A 17,221-nucleotide genomic window follows, 5' to 3' on the forward strand; every position below is an offset into this window, starting at 1 on the left:
ATCGCTTTCAACTTTCGGTATTTTAAAGGGAAAATCTTACAAATAATCCATATCACGTGTATTGCAGGATAAAATGATGCTTATTTCAGGCTAGAGTATTATCTGAGAAGTTTCTCACAGGATCTTTTCTGTATTTAAGGAAACAAATTATTATGGTAATTATTGCAGTTCAGAATAGTTAAATCTAATGCATAGTTCAGAAATTCAAATAAATATTAATCCAGCATCTCAAAATCAATAAATAAATCAATATCAATATCAACTATATCAATACTCTCAAATGAATGACATCTTTCAAATCAGGGTCTTACGATCAATAAATAGCGTGTATTAGCAATTTTATAATGAAAACATGGGTAGCTTTTTTCGAGTGAAAAGTGTCGCAATAAATAAATGAATAAACATGTTTTGATCTAGAAATTCAAAAGCAATAAAATAATGGTAATTTTAATTTAGAACTTCAATATCAATAAATTGATTGAAAAACTTTTGAAATTTAGATAATCTAAAAATTAAAAAAAAAAGAACAGATGCATTGAAACTCAAAGCCAATAAAAGATAATATAATTGAATTCATCTTAAAAGAAAACAACAAGGAAACACTTTCTTGTAAAAATTATTGTAATAACTGTCGATATAAAGATGAAAGTTTTTCTTTTTTGATGCAATCGAAAACAAATATATCCATAAATATAACTTTAAAATCTTCAAAACAGTTTTTAAAAAAAGTAACGGGAAATAAGAAATCTTATGAAAATAAAAATTACAGTAATTGTCAACTTTTTTAAACCTGTTCTGCCAATTTATTGCAATTTAAAAAAATTTTAAATCTACCTGTATAAATAAAAGTTAGTATTAATTATAATAATTTTTAATATTTTGAATTTCTATCTCATTTTGTCTTACTGTTTTATTTTTTTGTATGATACTTTAGACTTTTTTTTCATTATTGTCATCTTACCGTTATCGTAATAAAATAGATAATTGAGGATGTCCAACGTATTATTTTTTATTTATTTATGTGATGCATATTTAATTTCCTGGTTTATGGGGTATAGATTATTTATACGTCAAATATTATTTTTCTTATTTATTATGAATCCTATTAATTTTTTTCATGCATATTAAATGCCGTGTTTGGAACAAAATATTTATTAGAACTAATATTTCCGTTTAAGTCCTATTTGAAGATGCTCACAATATTAAATTTCTAGATACATGTTAAATTTTTTGTTCGTGCAAACGTTTTTTAAATAAGTATCCCAAAAAAGTCTTAATTAAAAAAAATCCCCAATTGACAAAATGTTTATCATATAATTTATAGTTTAAAAAATTACTCATTTTAATTATTCTACGCCACAGTTAATTTAACGTAAATTATTTTACCCCATGTTTTTTTTAAAGAGCCTACAAACTTTTTAATCATCGCAGCTGCACTAAACGAAAGAGAACTTTTTTCGAATCACCAATTTTCAGAGAATGGTCCAACACAAACTACCACCTTTCTCCAAATTTTTCATCTTCCCCAGAAATATCCAAAACTGAGATGCAAGTCTGGAATAAAATATCAAAAATTAAATCCCGTACAAACATTCCAAAATAAATTCCGGGGCGAAGGTGCAGAGTTAAACGTTTCAAAGACAGTGCATTTCTAAAATTTCTCAACTACCCTGCGCACTTACAAGGAGAATGAGCTCTCCCCTATTACGGAATCATGATGGCGTAATAAAATTTCCTGTTAGGAATATTCTAAATCTCACATATCTTTGTTATACAAATATGGAGCTCGAAGCAAATCTCAACCATCATCTCTTGAGGCGAAATCCTACGAATAGATATGGACGTTTTTTCCAATTTTGTGTTTAAGCGATGAGAATTATGAGAGATCATGGATTGTTTTACACCAGATATGACATTTAAAATAAAGTCTGATTTTCATGCGCGATTTTTTAAAGTCTTATACATATTTTTTTGAGCTTAAAATATTAAATAGACGCTTTAGACTGGATTGAAAAAGAGTAGGCGAAAATGATTCTGAAATATAATTTCAGAATTCTTATGAAAGTGTGAAAAAACTAGTCATAATTTCTTCGATTTGTGCAAATCGTGTCCTGTTAATGCGAAAAAATGCTTGTATTTAAGTTTGTGTTTTACAGTTGTGAATTAAAGCATTGTGAAGGATTCGTTTTCACGGTAAAATATTTAGGGAAGGGTCCGTCAGTCAAACACGAATTTCCTTTAAATTCTTTTTTTTTTCTTCATATAGACAAATATTTCAAAAGAATTTATTCACTCAGATTTATAACATCTTAACCAAACTTATAGTTCGATATTTTATTTTATTTTTTATAAACGTCGTTGAACAGCCGACCCAATTTTATGGGTTTACGACTACTAAAGTCCGTAGACTTGTAAAGGGCGCGTGACGTTTTTAAAAAATGCTTAAAGGGGCTTATTTCTGATTTACGTTTTTAAAAAGCCCTTAAAAGGTGCTTTTTTTATTCGGGGTTTGCAAAAAGTGCTTAATTTACTATCTTTTAAAAAGAGTTTTTGCTTTTCTGTGAAGATTGTCGTTCTAAATTATAAAGAATGCATGATTTTCACTATTTTCTTTGCAATATTTATCAAAAACTAGTTGTTTTTATCATGATTATTTAAAGTTTATGAAAAAGGTTTTGATTTGCATTGATTTCATGTTTATAAATTAAGAACTTTAAACGATAGAAAAAATTATTTTATTACTGCACTAATTATGATTTTTTTAGAAAATTGCTTAAAAATATTTTTGAGTGCTTAAAAAGTACTTATAAGGCGCTTATTTGTTTTTGTTGAAAAATCTGGCTACGCACCCTGTTGTAATTTTGAACCCAATCCAGAAGACAAGGGAACTCCTGGATCGATTATTGGGCGAAATTTGCCTTCGTGGAAGACTTTTTGTTGGAGTTAACCCGCATTTGCGTTACATGGAGAGGAAGACCACGAGAACCTCCCACGGTTAGCCTAACGGCAAGGGGACTCTAACCCATGATCCATCCACCACTGAGGATATTTCACGTCAGCACTGTGGTCGGTGCTAGCCGGATGCATCGACTGGGATTCGAACCCGGTTCGCTTCATTGGACGGCGAACGCTCTATCCCCTGAGCCATCGCGGCTCATAGTTCGATATTATTACATTTTCTATTTGGTTCCTTCATCACAACGGACGAGATAACTCGTATTGCCCGTGTATATTCGCTATGCTCTATTGTTGTATCAGTGAATACGGTTATTGATTGCAATTGATTGTTTTTTAAAGTAAAATAAACAAGTTTTAAAGGAATTTGAGTTTTGTTTCTATTTTAGTGCTGCGGGGTAACTCTAAGCGCAGAGGGTGGAATGTAGGGGAGTCTGTAGCGTAACTACCACTACAAATATTAAATTCCATTCCACTAGTATATATGAAATGATAACTCTACTCTGGAGGTACCTTTAAATAGGTGACAGTCCATATTGTCGTTAGACAAGCCCCATATTGGTGAGTTTAGGACGCGATCTGAACACGCCCACTTTGATATGAACACGCCTACTTTGATGGAAGGAACACAGCGAACAGTTGACTTGCGATTTGCGACCGCGTCATTGTCTTTCTCGCGCTGTCTGTTGCCACTTGTCTGTTGCCGATCACACACAACAGATGCAAACACTCTCCTGTTTATAGAAACATAGAAACCACGCGCACAACAGTGACCGTAATACAGCTCTCACGACTAACACTCTGCTCTCTCGGGGTGTCACAAAATAATAATGAATGAACTAGTGATACCCATTCATTGGATTCTATCCCTGATAAAATTCTCGTGGTGGAGTATTGTAGCGTAGCTACCACTACAATTGTTCAATTCCAATTCACTAGTATAGAAGACATGTTACCTCGATTATAACTGGAGGTACATTCTGATAGATGAAGGTTGACATTGACGGTAGCCTAGCCTTCATAGTGTTAAATGCATAAATCTCTGAATATTTTAGGTATTTGGCCTTTTACTTAAACGTCCAAAAAGAAAGAAAAAAAACTCGACGGTTATGTATGGGCATAACTTTAAGGATATTAAGAACACACACTTTCAATAAAAATTCGATCACGCAAAAGTTTAAGAAAGAAAAATATTTTACAATTTCTGCATTTTAATTGCTAAAAGTGTTTTAATTTTTTGAGCAATTCTTTCCCATAACGACGAAATTTTTGATTTTTTAAAAATATTTTTTACGAAATGCAAAATAATTATTAAATCAAATTTTAACAAAACACACATTTGTTTACTACTAAAAAAATATATTTAATTAGTAAATCATCCTCTTTATCACCAAGTTATTATTGCTTGTATCCGAAACAATTGTTTTAACCAGTCGTATATTTTATAAATTACTAACTACTATGAATTATTTCCACCAAGTTTATCAAATTTTTTTAATTTTATTGAACTACATTTTGTCATAAAATTCACCCTCTAAATCAGGGAAGGGCAAACTTTTTTAGTCGAGGGCAAAAAATGGAGAGAAAAAGTTTGGCGGGTCGAGTTAAAAAAAAAAAAAAAAAAAAAAAACGATATGCAAGTTTTAATTTAAATATATAATGAGATGAATGAAACTGCGATTTCATTTTAAAAAGTTACTTACATTGGCAGACATTGGTTCGAAGTGAAGATATGCTTATTTTAAGAAACGAAGCTAAATGCTGTTAGTCTACTTCTGAAAGGATTTTTTTCTAAGGTTCATAGTTGAAAACTCTTGTTCACATATATAAGATTAAGCAAACATAGCACTGATTTTCTGGGCATGAAATATTAGATTTTGGAAACTAGCTTTTGGTAATGATTTGTAAAACTCAAACTTTTCCATATTTAGAAACAACTGTTTCAGATGATTGTTAGATTTGTCTGCTCGTTCGAGCTTAAAATGCGCAGTCTGCCACATGTGAAGTACAATTCACCTATATTAGATTCCATAAGTTTGCTCCTCGAGAAAGACAAACGCTAGTTGGAACCAATATACGGCTACTCTATAAAGAACTTCTGCTTTCAGCATTTTACCAATTGAAGCTGTCTGTGCTAACTATTTCCATCAATTTATGTTTTGTAGAACAAAAATAGAGAAAGTAAAAAGGTCATCAGTACTTTGTTAAAAAAGAAAAAACAGAAATAGCTTTAAACAAAGTAGACAAAAAATGGATGTATAATGTATATTGTTTATTCGCCAGGGATCGGCAAGTTAAAATCTTCCGACGGGCCACAGTTGGCCCGCGGGCCGTAGTTTGCCCATCCCTGCTCTAAATTATCTTGATATGACAAGAAATTAATCAATTGTTCTCTTTATATTACTCGCCTGAAGAAATACGCCTCAACCACAAAATAAAACAAGACGCTGCGATTTGTAAGTAAATGACTGAAATACATTTTTGAAATGAAGAATAATTTTTATTATGTATTTATTTTGATATTTCTAAAATGCGTGCAAAGAGGGGTGCGAGGATGATAAGTGCACAAGCATCAATCTGAAGGGGGCATTGAACTAAAACTTTATATTAACTTTATCATGAAATTAAATGTTTAGTACGCAAATAATGGCAAATTGGAGAAAACGTACAATCGATAAACTTTGCTAAAATGATCTGCTGGGATGATCATAACCTACCTTGGGCTGTAGTGCCATGAAGAAATAATGCATAAATCAAAGTAATTTATGAAGAATAAAATATAATTTTTAAACTAATATCAAAGTAAAGTTAAAGATCATAAAAATTTTAATTTTCTTTTCACTTAATATTACACAATATTTCGTTAAAAATAATTACTTTTATCGTATAATAAATTTTGCTTACACTTACAATAAAATGAATTTGAAATATTGTTTTTGTCTTAAAAAAATTTTTTTTTTCTTTTTGCAAGGAATACATTACTGCTAAAATGCAAATATTAGAATTTATCAAGAATTAGAATTTATCACTTTAGAATTTATCAAGATGATGTACTGACTAACTAGGGTTATCCATTGAATTGACGAGAAAATTTTCATTTTTCAAATTATCCATGTTGGTATGCAGATTACCTAGAAAATTGCCCATTTCCGGAATTCCATTCAATTATCGTTAAAGTTAAAATAAAATCGATCTTAGAGCAACAACAACGTCTCTGTAAGCTTCACTTATTTTTTTATATACTATTATTTATTATTTAATTAATATTATTTATTTGTTGATAATTAAAAATATAAATAAATACTTCGGATAATCAGCAAATTAGTAAAAAAATCGACCATCAGTCATTTAAAAAACTATATAATTCCAAGAATCAAGAGATTTTAAATAATATAATTAGGGAGATTAACATAATTTAATTTTATTTATTTCGATATGCAAAGAGTCAAGCTAAATATAATTAAACATCGAATCATTTGATAGCATCATCTAGCACCATTGAGATTCCTAAATAATCCTACCCCCGAAAAAATAGTGATTATTGCAAAACCCACCAAAATCCTACCCCCGAAATGAAATAGAGATTGTTGCAAAAATGAGAATTAAAAGTAACACAATAAAGGATTCAGGAAATTTATACGCCATCATAAATATATAAAAAAAAATTACAATGCCTCTATTGCACGGTCTTGAATACAAATTTTAACAATTATATTAATTATAAGAACAAAAAAAAGTCATAATGCTTCTATTGCACGATTTTTAATGCAAATATTTGCACTATTATTGGAATACACATTTTAACAATTATATTAATCATAAAAACTTAAAAATTATGCCTCTATAGAACGGTTTTGAATGCAAATAATTTGCACAAATATTTGAATATAAATTTTAAAAATTATATTAATTATAAAAACAAAAAAAAAATTATAAAGCCTCTATTCCACGGTTTTGAATACACATTTGTACTACTGATGGAATACAAATTTTAACAGTTATATTAATTACAAAAACTAAAAAAATTATAATGCCTCTATTGATGAATACAAATATTTTGCACAAATATTTCAATATAAATTTTAACAATTATTAGCGTTATGTGAGGGTAGTTTTGTGACATATGAAGAAAAGGTTTATTGTATGACATTCGTGGGTTTGTACCAAAAAGTTTGCAAACGGAACTAGGTTATCAATACCTTCACAGAGAGGAATTTTTTTTTTAAATTCTCGTACTGACATCATTTATGGTAAAAAAGAAATGTAAGTTATTTAAACCCTTCACTTGGTTAATTTTTCCTCTCATATTTTAAAAGTTTACCAGAAATTCTAGTTTTTAATATTATAGCTTGTATTACCACACAATTAGGAATAAAAAAATAAAACTGAATAGTAAATTAAACCGAATGAAGGATGGGATTTATGCACTAAGATATGATAAATTTTTAAATTTTATCACATTTTATAAAACTATATCTTATTGTTAAGTATACCAAAATCATGACCAAAGTGCTTTTATCAAAATTACAGAGAGTTTCTGTTGCCCGAAACACGATAAGTTAGAGCACTCTTTTTCTTCGAGGCAAGTTGCCTCGAAGTAACCAATATGTCTGTCATAAAATAATAAACACATTAAAATCTCCAGAAATTTTTTTTGTTCAAAATCAAATTCGAATCTTACATTTGAGTCAGTTTTCTTGTAATTTGTAATTCCGTAAATTTAATTGAAACGGAGAGAAAAATTATTGCATAATCAGTAACGAATATTACCAAAGTCTACATAAAATGAAAATACAAAAAAATAAAAATGAGATAATTTTTTTTAAAGGGTTTCCTTGAAATAATTTATTTTCAATGAATGAGCAGTTAGATCCTTAATGAAACGTGTATACTTTCACAGAAAATTTTAAAATCAGGAATTGAGTAAGGTAGGCACTTCATTTAGGTCGCACTAGAGCTGCTTAATGGGCTATTGGCGACGGTCGGTGATCTGCCGTGTCTTAACGATCAGTCCACTGCGGGAAGAAAAGTTTAACGGGAACTGATAACACGCACCCTCGGTCCCTACGCTGGTTGAACAAAGTCGTTACTGCCAGTGATGCATGACTTCGGTGTCTTCCGTGTCTTTACGTTCAGTCCACTGCGGGACAAATTGAATCAGAGAGAAAGTGTCACATCTAAAGATAATATTGGTAAGCCAGTGTAAATTTAGGTTGTCGATTCAGGACTAATCTTACAAGTGGCTAATACAAAATTGCCTTCAATCAAAACAAAACCAAAGGCGGTTACCTGTACACAAAACATTATTACAAGCATAAAAAGTTACATTTGATTAATTTTCATTTTATTTTATTTTGGAGCAGGTCTACATTATTTAACAACTGAAAATTGCCTCAAAATTTATAATTTTTTTCAGCGTTTATGAATTTATCACATGAATTAAGATAGAAAACTGCCCTAAATCTGATATTTAAAAAAAAATCTAAATATAATTTGATAATATTTCATTTCATAAAAGGCCCCAAACGAACTATTAAAACCCTTCTCGGGTCAGAAGAGTTTAAACCAAAACTGGAAAAGCTATAAGAGTTGTTGTCATTGTATTTAGGGTTAAAATGTTCAAGTACAATGTAAGGTACATAAATGATTCTACAAGGGAATAAATCTGAAGGGACATAAATGAATCTACATTTTCTTATTTACAGCAGTAGTATACATTAATATCAAAAATAAGTAAAACAGTTTGCATTCTACTGTCTTTGAAATGGTTGAAATTACTAAAATATTCATAATCATCACTGACGTCACAGCCCTGGATAGATCCTGGCTTTCTCGAGGATTAAATCCTTCATTTGTTTGATTTTTCAGTTCACGTGGTAACGGTTTACCGCACATTCTGCTCATAAGCATTAAAGTGTAAACGTACATGTTTACAAATTTCTAAATGAAATTTCATTTCTCGCGTGGTAAACGAAAATATGAAACAAACTGAGCTGTAAGTTGGGAGGATATCAAAGGTTAAAAACGAATATATCATACACAATTGTTTCTATCATAGAAAATTAATTTTTCTTTTAAAAGCATCATTAAGGTTTAGTTCCCGAAAGTTTTTCTATGCATTTCAATTTAAATATTATTTAAATTTTCATAGCAAACTTCGGGGGTAGGGAAGCATCAGCAAACAGGGGACGTAATCCACACGTAAATAAATAAATCGAAATAAAAAAACAGAATGTCTTAACTTTTTATCTAATGATCGAATTTCAATGCTCTAACATGCAATCTTAATAGTTTGAATAATAACCACGCTAAGTAATTAGAACAAACGATATTTTTTAAGCTACGAAATCAGATATTAAAAAGTACTTTCCTTAAATAAACATAATTTTTTTCTCCAACTGATTCCTTTTTTTTCCTTTTCTTTTGTTTTTTAAAAATAGGGGGGGGGGTTGTCACAATCCAGAAAATAGGATCCCAATAATTTATATTCAGATGAGCTGACGAATGTTTGGTTCTTTTAATTCTAATTTTTCATTTTGCGTATTGTGTAACATCTTAGATATTAAATAAATTGAAAGTTTTTCTATTGTGAATCTCATTTATTCAAATATAATTTAACACTATATATAGTTTAAAGTATGTTTTTTATTCAGGACTAAAGAATGTTAACGAAGTCTAGAAATAGTTTAAATTGTAAGATAAAAAAAATTTACTTCATTTTATATGAATTACTATTAAATGCCAAAATACAAGCCAAGCAAATTTGTCGAATAGTTTAAATCGTTGCCTTTTATAAATTTTTATATCTCAGGAATATCTAGATCAAATCCAAATAAAAAGTTGTATTTCATGCAATTAACTTGTCTAAACTAGATTCATTGTTACTGAAAAAAATTATTTTGATTTTCTTAAACAAGAGAAATGCATAAAAAAAAAACAGAAATTAACGTTAAGGGATTCAAAACTTTTGACCGCTCTCCTATTATCGGGCACATATCTTCCAGATTTGGCTTCCAGCTCAAGAATTCAAATTTATAGGAAAATATTTTTTTAAGTAGCCCATTTTTGTTCTAATTTCGTCATTTAAAGTATGGAATGCATTATTAGCATAATTAGAATAAGACCCTCGAACCATGAAGTAAAAATCTGATTATCAAAATATATAACATATAAGTTATGACTATATAAGTTATAGTTATATGTATATTTAAAAAATTTAACCCTATCATTTTTCTTTTTCTTTTATCTTTTTCAAAAAAAATTCAAATTATTTTCGAAAATTTTTTTTTCTTGTTTTGTTTAAATTTTAAACTTATTTTTTTTATTTGCTCATACTAAAATTATTAAATTTCAAATTTTTGGTAAAAGTAAGAGTTTACAAATTTTGATATATTCTTGCTTAAAACGTTAATGGCAACTGCGTTATATTAGAACACCCGTTGCCCTAACAGCGAATATGTTCAAGAAAATTAAAAGAAATAAAAAAGAAACACCTATTCAGAAATTTTCAAACTTATCTTACGGTATAATAGCTAAATTTATTTCACTTTTTACCTAAAATATTAAACCAAATTTCAAATTTTTTTTTCTATGAATTATGTGATTGTTGTCCAAATATTGGGAATTTCGAACATTTATGTCTTTTATAATAGCAATAAGATATTTGAAATATTTTTTTAAAAATCTTCAATAAAAAATTAGTGAATTAAAAAAAAAAAAAAAAAAAAAAAAAAAAAAAAAAAANTTTGAAAAAAAAAAAAAAAAATCTTTAATTTGAGCTTCTCATCACAATACTGAGAATTTCGAACATTTATCTCTTTTATAATTTAATATATATTAGATATTTAAAAATGGTTTTTTTATAAAGCTTCCCTAAAAACTAAAGGAAAAAAGCGATTGAAATTTAAAAAAAGTAAGAAAAAGGCCCTTTAGTTTGAGCTTGTTATCACAATATTGAGAATTTCGAACATTTATCTCCTTTATAAAATCTGATATTTAATTNAAAAAAAAAAAAAAAAAAAAAAGAAAACTATTGACATTAAGAAAAAGTCTTCAGTTTGAGCTTGGTATCACAATGCTGAGAATTTTGAAAACTTATCTCTTTCGTAATAACAATTTGATTTTTAAAAATATTTTTCAATTTCTTCCCTAAAAACTAAAAAAAAAACGATTAAAATCTAAGAAAATAAGAAAAAGTCTTTTAGTTTCAACATTATAACGAAAAACATTACTTGAAGGAGAATATTACTCAATCATTATCAACAGTATTTTTCTCATGATGTTTTATTTCATTAAATAACTAAATTAAATAAACAGGATTCGAAGAAAAAATTCAACACCTTTTTTTTAATTCTTAAAAATAAAAAGTCAATTGCTATATCAGTTTTAATTTTTTGATATTCAATTTTTGTTAAGTGGTATCAATTTAATTTTTTGATTTGCATACATTTTTTATTTCTTACATAACTTGAATATTTTATGATTTATTCACTTTTCGATATGTGCAAAACGGTTTTATATTATTCCGTTATGTGTTAAAGATGTTTTTATTTCACTATAACTAAATTTCAAAGTGATATTTTCCCCCATATCAGAAGCTTTTAATAAAAAAAATATTTATGCATTTTCAAAAGCTTTTAAAGCTCAGACAATATAATCTTTCTAAAAATTCAAAAATTTTTGCAAAATAAACATTATTTGTATATTTAAACAATAACATAAAATTTTCATATAATTTTTATTTCATTATCAAATTAAAAAAAAAAATTACTTACATTAAGGTGGAATTCCCACAAAAATAAATATTATCCCATTTTTTTTTCAGGAGTATGAATAAATAATGAAAAATCCACTTCAGAAATTGTTAATTTTAGATGAAATTCAACAAAATTTTATTCCACAATATTCTAAAATATCCGAAAAAAGGCCCCGGAACAAATCGAAACTCCGACAATGAAAAACAAAATTTTGACTGACAGATCCTAATATATTTATTAATCCGGATATGCCGGAGAACTCCAGTGGAAAAGTTACGTCCTACAATAAAGTCCTCTTCCGCATCAAGGGGATGCCGAAAGCACATCTGGGATGTTGATCCAGGTTACCGTCTGCACGCAGCTTCATGTTCCCTCACCTAATCTCTCGCCAAAGGAAAATTCGCCAGCTTCATCGCCAAATCTTGATTCTAGTGGTTGATTAGAAAGGCGTCAATCTCCAGAGGCGTAAATCTTCAGCACTCCCTTATCTCCGCCAACTCATCTCTACTTAACCCTCTCGTCACTCGGATTTCCATCCTTTAGGATGGGTGGTTTAGAAGATTTCTCCAAATTAAATGGGAGCTTTAATTGTTTGTAGAACAACGTGATAAGTAGTCAAAGTATACTTTATTTTTATTCATGCAGTTTTCGAAACATTTTTTTTTGGAGTCCTTAGCTATAATGAATAAATGAATTACTAAATAAGTCTTAAGAATCTGAGAAAAAAAGTTTTTTCAATCAGGTTTACAAAAAATATATATATATANTTAAGGACTTTTTTGAGTAAAAACTCTTTCATTTTCGTAAAGTATGCTCTTTAAGTGTTTTTAAGTAACATTTTAATTATAATATGAATTGTATGTTGTATGAATTGTATGTTATGTACTCATATAACTTTAGTATTTGTCAAAAATATTGCACTTCTCTCCACTCTTTTTCTTTCCTTTTTTATACTCGCATTAACTGAGTTAGTTGTGGTTCACATTTATTCGAATAATCGGGACTGTACTGTACCCCGACAGAAATATAGCGACATTGTTGCAGAACGTTACCGAGTTCATGCAAAAAGATTTTTCCTTTGAAAAATAAAAAGCAATTACTTTTCTTTTCTACCGAAATTTACAACGTAATCTTCTTAAATTTTACGTAAAATTACTTATGAATTGTGCATTTGAGTGTTTACTTCATGGTGCATAGCGTTTTTAAAAAGTGCATATTTTCAATTTTTGTGATTTAAAAGCTTTTTAAAGGTGCTTTTTTCATTGGCTGTTTTTAAAAAGTGCTTAATTTTCCCTTTTCAGAAATGAGATTTTTTTTCGTGACCGTGTTGATTCGTGACGTATCATACAAAAGCGTGCTTTTCACATTGTTCTATTCAACGTTTTCACAACCATTCACCCACAATCCATTTTGACTTAAATTCGGTCCGTAGCATTTAAAAGAGCCAATCATTTTACATGTTTGATGAAATACTTTGGAGTAGTCATATGCGTCTAGTGAGCTGGGTTCGGTTGGATTATTGCACTCTCGTGTGCAACTCTGCTGCATTTTTAAAAATATTCTCAATTTCAGGCTTCATTTTACACCCTTTGAAATCGAACTGAAAAATCCCTCCATCATTTTATAATGGCTAATGTAATCAAGAAAAAGAGTTCTTTGTCAGAAACTAGCTAATTTATCATGATCATGTAAAGTTTTAGAAAATTATTTTGCATTTTGTTAATGCACATAGTACTTAAAAAGTATTTTTTGAGTGCTTAAAAAGTACTTTAAAGGTGCATACTTTTTGCTGAGAGATTTGGCTGAGCACCCTGATTTACCCATCTTATTTCTATGCATTTAACACTTTATTACATATATCAGATTCAAAATTGCTGAAATAATGCAATCACTACATTCTTCCGCTTCATATTAATTTAGAACGATAAAATTTGAACCATCTGAGGTAAATACACAAACTAAAGTTTCCTTTCGATATTCTGCAATTATCGGATTGATGAAGGGGGAATAATACAGTATCGCAAGATAGCATGCTTCTATCAAAATAAAAGTTTTAATTTTAGATCACGTATTCTTTGTGAGATAAAAAGAAACTAAGAAAAATTTAATTTTGATTTTTTTTTGTCCTTTTCAAAATATTTTTAAACAATCGAGAAATTTAGTGTGTTGTATCAGTAACGCTGATCAGCAAATTTTTATCAAACGAGAATTACAAAGTCTAGCCAATGAAATAAAAAGAAACTTTAAAGGCACTTATTTTTGATATTTTGAAATTATAGGGGTAATTGAAGGCAATCACCATTATTGATAGTAATGCAAATAATTTCTTGCAATCAAAATAGAAATCTCGAACTAGAACCTGGTCAAATTATTTGACGCACTTTAAGATTCTATGTGAAATCTTAATTATCTGGTGATACTATACAGCTCTGTTGTTTTTACGCGACTAAAACCGGTTTGCACTTGTTTACGTGAGACGATGAGACGATGTATAATAATAAATTCGACGATTGGATAAATTAGACGATATATTAAATAAATATAAAATATTTATTATATCAGGAATAATAAGTATATTATGATAATGAGAGAATAATGATAAATTAGGCTTATATAGTGTTTTAATAATGACATGTTTTACACGAGTTTATATACAATACTTTCATATTTAAGCATACATGTAATGGGTTTTTATACAGGAGATTTTTCATATACTTCCCATTTGTATTTATTTTTAACGTATTGCATTACAATGTTAACCAATTGATGCAAGAACGTAAACAAGAGTAAACAAATTTTCAGTGGCGTAAAAACAATAAAGCTGTATAGTATCACTTGATAGTTAAGATTTTGCATAGAATCTTTAATGCGTTTAATAATTTGGACAGTGACTTTATTTGAAATTTTATAATTGGCAATTATTAGAGTAATTAATTCAATTAACAGTGATTCTAAATAAAATGTTTCCATTCATTGCGAAAGAGTGTTTGGCGCAGCATAGCCAATCCCGGCTCTTGGGCTTTTAAGCCAAGAAAAAAAGAGGTTTTTAAAAAACTACACAATTCACACTAAAAACGTCTCTTTATTTTTCTAAACTTTTTATGCGTGGTAAAAAAAAAATAGTCAAAAAAGTGAGCATGAAAAATAAAAGGGGCGTTATTTTGCTGTGTGATGTGTTTTTAATTTGACTTTCATAATTCAGAAAAGATTGAGTCTACCAAGTTAATAAAAATCTCTAGACAAGTATAAGAACTATAAATTTCAAAGAAAAATAAATTCCCTGCCAAGAAATTTCCAATTCTGGGAGAGAAAAGAACAAACTGTTTTCGACAAAAATGCTCTATTTTTGACATCGATCCTTTGTCTCCTTAAGAAACTCAATTTCGCAGTCTCACTTAAAGAAACTTTGGTAAGGAATCAATGAAGCACCGAAATATTGAATATATAATATATATGCGTCTAGAAGTAGGTGTAATTTAAATAAAGACGACGCAGTGTGACGTATTGCTTGAGTGATATACTATGAAAGGCCCATATAAATACTTATATAGCAAAAATATAGCACTGTCTATAGCGTAGACGACGTGTGCATGTCTCCAAGATTTTAAAATACGCCAACCTAACTAAAATAAATTTTAGTATTTTTAACACGCCTGTACTTTTTTAGATTTATTAAAATCAGCTTAATGCCTGCTGGTTAATTGATGTAAATAATTAAGCTTGTTGCAATAAATCTATAAAAATCTTTTTACAATAAGTTTATTCTAAACAGCTTTTCATTGGTTTATTGCAATAAGCCGTCAGGACTTAAAACGTCTTACTAATTACTACTAAAAAACCAGGCTATTATAGCCTTTAAACATATCTAGGCTAATTACGCTTGAAGTGTGTGGATGTACGGCAATAAGCCATTTATTATAAAATAGTGGAGAATTTTAAAATTAAAACCATTGAAATTAGATACATACAGGATGACTACCATCATTCGATCTCCTAGCAAAGCTATTGTTCAGAAGAACTGGCATAAAATTTGATTTAAAGTTATTATAAGGTATGAGCAGAAGAATGAATTGAAAAAAAAAAACTATTGATCGCTTACGACTATTTAAAATCTATTAAAATGCATAAGAGTTACAAATATATTGAAGAAAAAAATCTTCCTGAACTTATATGCATTCTAACTAGGAACTTTTAATTTGGATAATACTTCAAGGCTTTCTTCAAAAGGTGCCTAAAAACATAACAATTTAAATATATATATTTTAAAAATCTGTTAAAATTCATAAGAGTAACAAATATAATGAAAAAAAAATTCCTTAGTTTGGATATAACTTCAAGATTTTTGTTTTAAAACGGTGCCTAAGAATATAACAAATAAATGAGAAATTTGTATTTCTCGAATAAAAGAATCTTATATGAAATGAAAATAATTTTTCCAATAAATTAATACCATGAGAGAGAAAGAAAGAAAAGCAAAGAGATAATCGTTATCGAAGCTGTCAATCCCCCTCCTCCCCATTTCTCATTACTCTTGTTCTGCAGAAAGGGAGGGAAAAACCTTATTAGCTCCGTTGCTTATTAAGGCATTTACTGTATCTCACACCATTTCGTGTCTCTCTATATATTTTATACATCTGCATGTACCAAAAATAAAAATACATGGAACTTAAATTTTACGAATATGTTTAGTAGCATTCATTATAGAGTATAAAGCAGGGCTCGAAAAAACTCAGAAATTTTACCCGTCCCCGAGGACGACTTGTCCAACAATGCATCCGTCCTCCTTTGAAACTAACCCGTAGCTTCTGATTAAATAAAAATATAATTTTCTCTTATTTATTACAAACATTTATATAAATTGCACAATGAATTAGTAGTTACTAGGATTACATTATACAGTAATAAAAGAAATACTAGGTTACTAATAGTAACCTAGTATTTCTTTTATGAAATAATTTATTTTTTTTATAAAATAAATTAAATGACAAAGGTCAAGTTACTATTAAATGACAAAGGTAGAAACGCTACGCTGTGGCTTGCACCGACCACAGTGCTGAGGTAAAATATCCTCAGTGGTAGACTGATCATGGGTTAGAGTCCCCTTGCCGCCAGGCTAACCGTAGGAGGTTCCATTGGTCTTCCTCTCCATGTAACGCAAATGCGGGTTAGCTCCATCAAAAAGTCCTCCACGAAGCAAACATTTCTCCCAATACTCAATCCAGGAGTTCCCTTGTCTTCTGGATTGAGATCAAAATTACAAGGCAACGGAGTTGAACATTAGCAGTCGTAAATCCATAAAATTGGGTCGGCTGCTCTGTGACGGTTATAAAATAAAAAAAATAAAAAAAAAAAAACAAAAAAAAACTTAAAAAAAACAAAAAAAAACACTAAAAAGACACTAAAAAAACACTAAAAAAACACTAAAAAAAACACTAAAAAAAACACTTAAAAACCAAATAAACTAAATAAACTAAATGAACTAAATAATATTTAGTTTATTTAGTTTATTT

General features: G+C 28.9%; 1 protein-coding gene across 1 annotated transcript in view; it reads right to left on the reverse strand.

The window, feature by feature from the left end:
* Positions 1–12,195, reverse strand: part of LOC107440417 (uncharacterized) — a 574,971-nt gene extending 562,776 nt beyond the window's left edge. The window contains exon 1 of the mRNA XM_071177030.1: positions 11,730–12,195. The gene's annotated coding sequence lies outside the window, so the exon portion shown is untranslated. The remainder of the gene's footprint in view (positions 1–11,729) is intronic.
* Between the last annotated feature and the right edge of the window lie 5,026 nt (positions 12,196–17,221).

Source organism: Parasteatoda tepidariorum, chromosome 2, assembly GCF_043381705.1.
Source record: "Parasteatoda tepidariorum isolate YZ-2023 chromosome 2, CAS_Ptep_4.0, whole genome shotgun sequence".
NCBI lineage: Eukaryota > Metazoa > Arthropoda > Arachnida > Araneae > Theridiidae > Parasteatoda > Parasteatoda tepidariorum.